Source organism: Gopherus evgoodei, chromosome 4 (genome assembly GCF_007399415.2).
Source record: "Gopherus evgoodei ecotype Sinaloan lineage chromosome 4, rGopEvg1_v1.p, whole genome shotgun sequence".
In the NCBI taxonomy this organism is placed as follows: Eukaryota; Metazoa; Chordata; order Testudines; family Testudinidae; genus Gopherus; species Gopherus evgoodei.
In genome coordinates this window covers 107817104-107827537 of record NC_044325.1, presented here as the reverse complement: position 1 = coordinate 107827537, position 10434 = coordinate 107817104, and positions in this window count along the sequence as shown.

Sequence of the window (10434 nt, the reverse complement as noted above, 5' to 3'; positions counted from 1 at the left end):
TTGGGAACTTTTCCCTAATGTCCAAGCTAAACTTCCCTCACTGCAGTTTAAGCCCATTGCTTCTTGTTCTGTCCTTAGAGGCTAAGATGAACAAGTTTTCTCCCTCCTCCTTATGACACACTTTTTAGATACCTGAAAACTGCTATTGTGTCCCCTTTCAGTCTTCTCTTTTCCAAACTGAACAAACTCAATTCTTTCAGCTTTCCTTCATAGGTCATGTTCTCAAGACCTTTAATCATTCTTGTTGCTCTTCTCTGGACCCTCTCCAATCTCTCCTGAAATGCGGTGCCCAGAACAGGACACAATATTCCAGTTGAGGCCTAACCAGTGCAGAGTAGAGCAGAAGAATGACTTCTCATGTCTTGCTCACAACATACCGTTAATGCATCCCAGAATCATGTTTGCTTTTTTTGCAACAGCATCACACTATTGACTCATATTTAGCTTGTTGTCCACTGTAACCCCTAGATCCCTTTCTATCGTACTCCTTCCTACTCAGTCTCTTCCCATTCTGTATGTGGAAATTGATTGTTCCTTCCTAAGTGGAGCACTTTGCATTTGTCTTTATTAAACTTCATCCTATTTATCTCAGACCATTTCTCGAATTTGTCCAGATCATTTTGAATTGACACTATTCTCCAAAGCAGTTGCACTCCCTCCCAGTTCGGTATCATCTGCAAACTTAATAAGTGTACTTTCTATGCCAATATCCAAGTCATTGATGAAGATAGTGAACAGAGCCGGTGCCAAAACAGACCCCTGCGGAACCCTACTTGTTATATCTTTCCAGCAGGATTGGGAACCATTAGTAACTACTCTCCGAGTACGGTTATTCATCCAGTTATGCACCCACCTCATAGTAGCCCCATCTAAGTTATATTTGCCTAGTTTATTGATAAGAATATTACGCAAGACCGTATCAATGCTTTACTAAAGTCTAGGTATACCACATCCACTGCTTCTCCCTTATCCACAAGACTCGTTATCCTATCAAAGAAAGCTATCAGATTGGTTTGACATGATTTGTTCTTTACAAATCCATGCTGGCTATTCCCTATCACCTTACCACCTTCCAAGTGTTTGCAGATGATTTCCTTAATTACTTGCTCCATTATCTTCCCTGGCACAGAAGTTAAACTAACTGGTCTATAGTTTCCTGGGTTGTTTTTATTTCCCTTTTTATGGATGGGCACTATATTTGACCTTTTCCAGTCTTCTGGAATCTCTTCTGTCTCCCAAGGTTTTCCAACGATAATAGCTAGAGGCTCAGATACCTCCTCTATTAGCTTCTTGAGTATTCTAGGATGCATTTCATCAGGCCCTGGTGACTTGCAGGCATCTAACTTTTCTAAGTGATTTTTAACTTTGTTCTTTTTTTATTTTATCTTCCAAATTTACTCCCTTCCCATTAGGCATTCCTTCAGACTTCTCAGTGAAGAGTCATTGAGCATCTCTGCCATTTCCAAGTTTCCTGATACTGTTTCTCCCTCCTCACTGAGAAGTGGGCCTACCCTGTACTTGGTCTATAAGGACATGATAAAAGGGAGAGAGATTTGCCATGTTCTTTTTCTTTCACCTACATCTACAGACACCACACCCAGTGACTGAAGCACTGATCAAAGGGGAAAGCCTGGCTGAAGAGCAACCAGCCAGTCTGTTGTGATAAGTTTGTAAGGGCACTGAAAGTGTTAAGATCAGCTTAGAATGTATTTTGCTTTTATTTCATTTGACCAAATCTGACTTAAGTTTTGACTTATAATCACTTAAAATCTATCTATCTTTATAGTTAAATATCTGTTTGTTTGTTCTACCTGAAGCAGTGAGTTTGGTTTGAAGCTTGGGATAACAGCCTGGTACATATACATTTCTTTGTTAAATTGATGAACTCATATAAGTTTGCAGCATCCAGCGGGCATAACTGGACACTGCAAGACTGAGGTTCATCAGGTTGTGTCTGGGAACGGAGGTGTTGGCTAGTGTCATTTGGTTGTACAATCTAAGGAACAGTTTATATGCCAAAGGCTGTGCGTGAACAACCCAGAATTGGGGGTTCTCACAGCAGTGCAAGGTAAGTCTGGCTCCCAAAGTCAAGGATTGGAGTGACCTAGCAGATCATCTGTCTGGATAATATCATAGAAGAATGTCTCACCCACCAGTATCTAAATCTCACATGAAATAACGTGCTGAAAGGTTGAATGTCCACACCTACATACTCCATTGCTCTTTAGCAGGGGTAGTCAATAGGCCACAGGCCAATTCTGGACTGCCAGATGCTTTTGAATGGATTACAAAATCTTTTTATATACTGTTTATTGTTATTTTTATATTATTATTTTCTCTGGATTCTGAACATTGATTATATCTGGACCTTGCCAAAAAGTAATTGACTACTGCTGTACAGCATGCAACAGTTCAAAGGGTAAGTTCAAACTGGAGTCACCTCTGGGTAGCAAGCTCACATTTAAAGTTAAGCAGCAGAGCATGATAGGAAGTGGAAGATAGGAAAGTTGACAGGTCATGTCCCTACCCAACTACTACCTTCTTTCAAAACTGTCAGTAACAAATTCACTTAACCCATCAGTTTGTGCCGTAGTTGAAAAATCCTCCTACCTAATGTCAGTGATAAATGTCCCCAACTCCAAAGCTGTCAAAATCCACTTGCATCCCCTACCTCCTCTGACAATATTGGGTAATGGCCCCTGCTTTTCTCTTTTGTGCTCATTCCCACAGACTTTATGTACTGAAGAATTTTCTTTGACAGTGTTTCAATAACAACCTTCTCCGCCCCGCCCCCCCTTGAGTGAAATCCTGTAAGCATCCCCAAGTCCCCATGCTCCTGGTTAGAGAGGTTTTGTTGGAGAGAACAGTGCAATAGACTCCTAGGAGGTTAGGGTCCCACTGCACTGCCCTCTCTACTGTTGAGGAATTGTCTTGGCTGTCCTGACCACATGACTCAGTTTAGTCTTGATTATGTAAACAGGACCAAATGGTTTATGACCACGTTACCAAACTGTTGCAGCTCTGGGACTATATTCACCCATGATGGAGCAGGGATGGGTAAATGGCCCCCGATACCCTAGCTGGGATTCACTGTTAGGGTGATGTCACTGACTGCCCTCCTTTGGCGTTTCTATGGGGAAATGGGCAGCTTGAAGTTGTGTCCTGCCCTGGACATGCTCTTCCCTAGCCAGCACAAGGTATTTTTGGTCTGTGCTGGTATGACTAAGTGGGAATTTTGGTAATATTTTTATGACTCCTATCTGTTCCTCATTTTTCACCATAGTTCGCATTGCTATGCATGGAGTGTAAAAGGTTGAAAACTGCTCTTGGGGCAAAGCAGGGGACATGAGGTGGTGAGTCACATAACTCTCTGTGATGGCGTGAATCGTTCCTAAAGGACTGGCTGAAGCCCACCCAGATGAATGGAGGAACTGAAAAGACAACGGGAACCCCAATGGCCAGAATGTTCACAATTAGCAACCAGCAGCCAAGAGGAAGGCAATTTTCCCCCCACCTCTTAGCAGGGCAAAATCCCCATCTGGAGAACAAAAGACAAGGGTGTCATGTGGCTGGGTTAAGCGCTGGCCTTTGGAGACAGGGACAGAGACAGTGAGAGAAGGCCAAGAGAGCTTCAACAGCAGCATGGCTCAAGGGAGCCTTGGATTGGCATTGGTCAGGCTAAACACTATCTTAACCTTTGCCTGACTTTGTTAACATAAAGACTTTCAGAGTCTATATGCCAGGTGACTAATAAATTGTTGCATCATTTTGAAAAGACTGCCAGATGTCTCTGCAAATACTCATCGAGAGCCTTGTCCTGAAGGGGTATAGTACAAGTGTCCCACAGAACTCTGGCTTGGCTGGACACTAGCTGCAAAGATCTGTGGAGAGCAAGACAGGAATCGCTAATGCCTGAAGGCCCAGATTTGGAGTCTTGGAGGCTATGAGTGGGTCGCTATGGAATTGTGTGGGTGCTTGGGGCTACGTACACTAAAGGGGTCACTCTCAAGGGACTGGTTATAGGCTGATGCATAGACCAGAACCATGGATCTGTGACAGCGTTGTCTCTAAGTCTTTCTATGTGGCAGAGGAGTGGCTCTGACCATTTACAACCACCACCACCACCACATCCTCTGGTAGACTTTCTGCTTCTGGGGACTGCTGCCAGAATCTATGCCATGTGGAGTAAATCTGAATCCTGGTCTTTACAATAGGTTTTTAATAATGGAGTTAGAACCTGGTTTGATGCCATCTACATAGGTAAGACCAAGCAATGCTATAAAATAATATGATCCCTAACATGGAGGACTTGTCTAAGATGATGGATCCTTTAAAACAGTTTGGCCAGTACAGTTTCATGAGTGTGGAGGAATCTTCTACCATGATATTCCAGGAACTGCGAGAGGGTGAGGGTGTTTGTGGGAAATGAGTTGAGAGAGATCTGTGCATGGGAGTGGGTTGAAATAAGGACAAGGTGATAAGAAGGCGTATCTTTGGTAGTCTGAGTTGGTAAATATGTTTGAGCCTCCTTCTTTCATAATGTATTTGGAATTAAAATATTAGATCAACGTCTAATAGAATAAAAAATTAAGACACCTGCGCTCCCCCATCCAGCAGAAATGGTATTGATGTTTAGGTAAAAAGTCCCTACAAATGGTGCTAAAATTTCCTTCATATTTCTACTGTGTCTGCTAGTCAATGTATTATTTTAATACATTTTAACTGTGGGATTTCTCTACTTGTTAGTTGATTTTATAAGCTTAATAAAAAAGCTACTGTTCTGTTTTTACTTGGCAAAGTGTTCCAGCTGAACCAAAGTCCTTTACAAATTAATCAGATTTTTTTTTTGCTTTGTAATCCTTAGTAATAATGCCATTTTCCTCATAATTCATGCATGACCTTCTTCACAAAATTCTTTGGGCAAAAAACCAAAAAGCTTGTCATAAACGTATCTGATTCAGTGCTATTCAACATGACACAGTTCCATTTCTTATTTTCTTTATTCTTTGGTGAGATAGGATTATGCTTAATCCTTTCAACAGCCTCATATTTGTGATGTGCTGGCGTCTTTTCTTTGTATTGTGTTCTGTTCATTATTACAGAGGCTATTAGAAAGATATGTATAAGACATTTCAAATTGTTGAGCTGGCAAATGTTTATTCTAAGTGGCTTTTGATTCCGAGGGGAATGCCAAAGGGATTTTAACTGGTTCTTTGTTGTTTGCCTTGCATGTTAATTTTGTTTGGTGGTGGTTTGGCAGAGATATAGAAAATATTTATGTCAATGAAACTGTTTTATTAGATTAAAAATGTCACCAGATGCAAATCAAAATGTTTGGAAAAGCAACTTTATTAATTCACGAACATGATAAATAATCCACACTGTGACCATTCTTTAATCTAAATTTCTTTCTTGCCCACACAAAAATAGTGTTATTTCACTCCAGAGATACTGGCAAATGGTAAGTAGCCAGACTACAGCTATAGAAAGTTGCAATCAAACATTTTATTACTTGAAATTTGAAAGACTGCTCTACAGAAATGGTTCACTTGGGTGCAGAATGCTAGAGGGGAGGCTGTTTTCCCTTTCAAATCAGGCAGCAGAAATTTTGCTTATTCCATGACAGCTGTTCATGGATAGCAAAACAGAACCAGAGATGATAAACACTAGAATACTTCTCCCCAATTTGTAGAATGTCTCAAGTCTCGGCTCACAAGTTTTTTAGGATATGTAAACAGTTTTAATTTTGTGGGTTTGTGGGTTTTTTTTTAATTACTCAATTTGCCCGCTTAAGCTTATAAACATTACTATTATAGTTTTCCAGCACAGGGCTATCCAATATTTGGCAATCTGCCAGACTCCACTTGATACTGAGGCCATGTCTACACTACAAGTGCTGCAGCTTCACCGCTGTAGCACTATAGTGTAGACATTTGCTACAGCAACAGAAGGGGTTTTTCCATCACTGTAGTAAATTCACCCCCTCAAGAGGTGGTAGCTAAGTTGACGAAAGAATTCTTCCATTGATCTGGTGGTATCTGTAGCAGGGTTTAGGTCACTTCACACCCCTGAGTGATACAGCAATGTTGTCCTAAATTTTAGGTGTAGACCAGGCCTGACACTGGATTAATGCTCTGCTTTCTGGAAAACACTTCATATAGTTCCTTGAGCAGAGGAGAGACTTTGGGCCCAATTCTTAGATAGTCTCTTCCTGTATTTGGAGCTTGATCCGTAACCCACTGCGGTCAATGGAAATATTCTTACTGACTTTGGGTTTGGCGATAAACTGTAGGAAGGGGTAGTGAAGCAAGAGTGGCTTTAAAGTAGTGTGGTCTACTGGATATGTCACTGACCTGTGAATGTTTCCCAGAGAGAGTTACTATCATTCAGATACTTGTCAGCAGGAATTCAAATCCGATAAGAGTACGGTACAGGGAATGTAGCTTCCATTTGAGTATATGACAAAACAGAAGGCTTTCCAAATTGTTAGGTAAAATCAATTTTTATAATTTTGATTAAATTATTAATACATTTAAAAGTAACATTCACTGTTTGCTTAAAATTCCTCTGCTATCCCATAGTTTCAGATGGAGCTGCATTACTTGTCCTATTCTACATGATCATGAAAGCTCCTTCCTCTTTGATTAAGTACTCTCTCTGTGCCCTCAGTCATAATTAGATAAGATTACATTATTGCCACTTGATATTGTGCCAAAATATATTTCAGTGGTCGTTTAGAACTTCCAATCAGCTTGCATGTTGAATTGTAAAGGATGCTTATAACAAATACTGCACACAGAATCATGGCTTGCATGGATACCACAGGACCCTCTCAAGCACAATAGATGCCAGGTGACAGAGCCTGAAACAGAAAGTTTTTCGCTCCATTTCCCTGCATTCTGTGTCGATTTTTACAACTGTGAATAGTGGTGTAAAATTATGCCATTCTGATTGTTACTTCCTTCTCCATGTGGCTGAGTGCTGCTTGACCCCAGAGCAGCTACCTCAATTGGTCCTAGGGTATGTCTACACTACAACATTATGTCGATTTTATAGAAGTTGATTTTTAGAAATTGATTTTATACAGTCGATTGTGTATGTCCCCACTAAGCACATTAAGTTGGCGGAGTGTGTCATCGCTACCGTGGCTAGCATCAACTCACGGAGTCATGCACTGTGGGTAGCTATCCCACAGTCCCCGCAGTCTCGCTGCCCATTGGAATTATGGGTTAAGCTCCCAGTGCCTGATGGGGCAAAAACATTGTTGCGGGTGATTTGGGGTACATGTCATTACTCTCCCCTCCCTCTCTCTGTGAAAGCAACTGCAGGCAATCATTTTGCGCCTTTTTTGCCTGGGTTACCCATGCAGACGCCATAGCACAGGAAGCATGGAGCCCGCTCAGTTCACCGCTGCTGTTGCGAGCATTGTAAACATCTCACGCATTATACTGCAGTATGTGCAGAACCTGGCTAAGAGACAGCAGCATGAGGATGATTGTGATGAGGACATGGGCACAGACGTTCCTGAAAGCATAGGCTGTGGCAATTGGGCCATTATGGCGGCAGTGGGGCTGGTTGATACAGTGGAACGCTGATTCTGGGCCTGGCAAACAAGCACAGACTGGTGGGACTGCATAGTGATGCAGGTATGGGATGATTCTCAGTGGCTGCGAAACTTTTGCATGTGTAAGGCCACTTTCCTAGAACTTTGTGAGTTGCTTTCCGCCGCCCTGAATCACAGGAATACCAAGACGAGAGCGGCCCTGACTGTTGAGAAGTGAGTGGCGATAGCCCTGTGGAAGCTTGCAATGCCTGGCTCCTATCGGTCAGTTGGGAATCAATTTGGAGTGGGCAAATCTACTGTGGGAGCTGCTGTGATCCAAGTAGCCAATGCAATCACTGATGTTCTGCTACCAAGGGTAGTGACTCTGGGAAATGTGCAGGTCATAGTGGATGGCTTTGCTGCAATGGGGTTCCCTAACTGTGGTGGGGCGATAGACGGAACGCATATCCCTATCTTCGCACTGGACCACCTTACCAACCAGTATGTAAACCGCAAGAGGTATTTCTCAATGGTGCTGCAAGCATTGGTGGATCACAAGGGACGTTTCACTGACATCAACGTGGGATGACAGGGAAAGGTGCATGACGCTCGCATCTTCAAGAACTCTGGGCTGTTTGAGCAGCTACAAGAAGAGACTTACTTCCCAGACCAGAAAATTACTGTTGGGGATGTTGAAATTCCAATAGTTATCCTTGGAGACCCAGCCTACCCCTTGCTCCCATGGCTCATGAAGCCGTACACATGCAACCTGGACAGTAGTAAGGAGCAGTTCAACTCTAGGCTGAGCAACTGCAGAATGGTGGTAGAATATGCCTTTGGACATTTAAAAGCTCGCTGGTGCTGTTTGCTGACTAGGTTAGACCTCAGTGCAACCAATATTCCCATTGTTATTACTGCTTGCTGTGTGCTCCATAATATCTGTGAGCGTAAGGGGGAGACATTTATGGCAGGTTGGAAGGTTGAGGCAAATCGCCTGGCTGCCAGTTTTGAACAGCCAGACATCAGGGAGATTAGAAGAGCACAGGTTGCTGTGGTGCGCATCAGAGAGGCTTTGAACACCAGTTTCATGACTACCCAGGCTATGGTGTGACAGTTGTGTGTGTTCTCCTTGATGCAAACCCACCCCCTTGTTGATCTTTAACTCCCTGTAAGCCAACCGCCGCCCCCCTCCACTTCAATCACAGATGGCTAAGGAAATAGTCACTATTGTTTTGAAACCATGCATTCTTTCTTTATTAATTTAAAAAAAAAGAAAAGAAAAGGGGAGATAACTGATAAGGTATCCCGGTTAGGGTAGGGTGAGATGAGGGAGGAGGATAGGACAAGGCCATATTGCTTATTGTAGCCACACTACAAATCAAAACTGTTTGACAGCTTTCTGTTGCTTGGGCCATCCTCTGGAGTGCAATGGCTGGGTGCTTGGAGCCTCCTCCCCCCCCCCCCCCGATTCTTGGGCGTCTGCGTGAGGAGGATATGGAACTTGAGGAGGAGGACAGGTAGTTGTACAGTGGATGCAGCAGTAGTCTGTGCTCTTGTTGGCTTTCCTGCAGCTCCTCCAGATGCCTAGGCATGTCCATTTGCTCCCCCATTAGCCTCAGCATTGCATCCTGCCTCTTCTCATCATGCTCACTTATTGCTTTCCTGGATTCTGCCACTGAATGCCTCCATGCATTCAGCTGTGCCCTATCATTGCAGGAGGACTGCATGAGCTTGGAAAACATATCATCACAAGTAGTTTTTTTCGCCTTCTAATCTGCGATAACTTCAGGGACGGAGATGATAGGGGGAGCATAGAAACATTTGCACCTGTGGGGGAATAAAAAGGGAGAGTAAAATTTAAGATGATACATTTCTGAGAACAAAAGGGAGACTCTTTCACAGTGAATCAAGCAAATCACAGCAGACAGCACATGTGCTTTAGGTACAAGGTTGCATTTTGCCTTTTATACTGAGCACCTGCCGGTATGGTGACACATCACACACTGCTGGGCAACAGAATTTGGTTTCCAGGCATCCATGGTAAGCCAAAGGGTATGCAGGTTTGGCTTGTAATGCCTTGATAACATGTGGGAATGTTTTCAAACTGCAGCGCCCTCCTTTCCCATAGCAAGCAATGCTGGTTGGGTTTGCCATTTAAAAGGAGGGGCTGTGGTTTTCAGGTGGATGTGCAGCACACACCTCCCCCCCCATCCCTCCGTGTGGCTATTTGGTATGATCTCTTTCCCCTTCCCCCCACCGCATGGCTATTCAAAGGGATGATCCCTTTTAGCCAACCGCAAACAGCCCAGCACAAACAGGGACCTTTTTCTGTTCCCTTACCAAAATTCCCCTATTTCAACTATGTGACCATGAATGATATCACTTTCCTGAGGTTAATACAAAAAGATATAGACCGAATGTGGCTTGAATGCGACCAAACCCCAGGACCATTTCCTGCCATGCTTTGTGCTGCAGTGATTCCAGACAACTTGCTACTGGCTTGGCATGGTAAAGTGTCCTACCGTGGAGGATGAAATAAGGCAGCTCTCCCCAGAAACCTTCTGCAAAGGCTTTCATACTCAGCTCCCTCTAGGAGAGCTTCATGGAGATGTCCCTGGAGGATTCCTGCTCCATCCCCAGACATGTTAACAGACTTTTCCAGTAGCTGTACCGGCCACGAATGCATCCCAAGTCTTCAGTGCAAATCAGATATTAAACACTATTGCTTTTAACCCCTGTAGTATAGTTACAAATGTGCACTCACCAGAGGGGCCTCTTCTGCCTTCAGGGTTGGGGATCCTGCTTTAGGAGGGTATAGGCTCCAGGGTGATGAAAAGGTGCTGGCTGCTGGGGAGAACAGATTCACCACTTGCCTGCTGCGCATTCTCTTC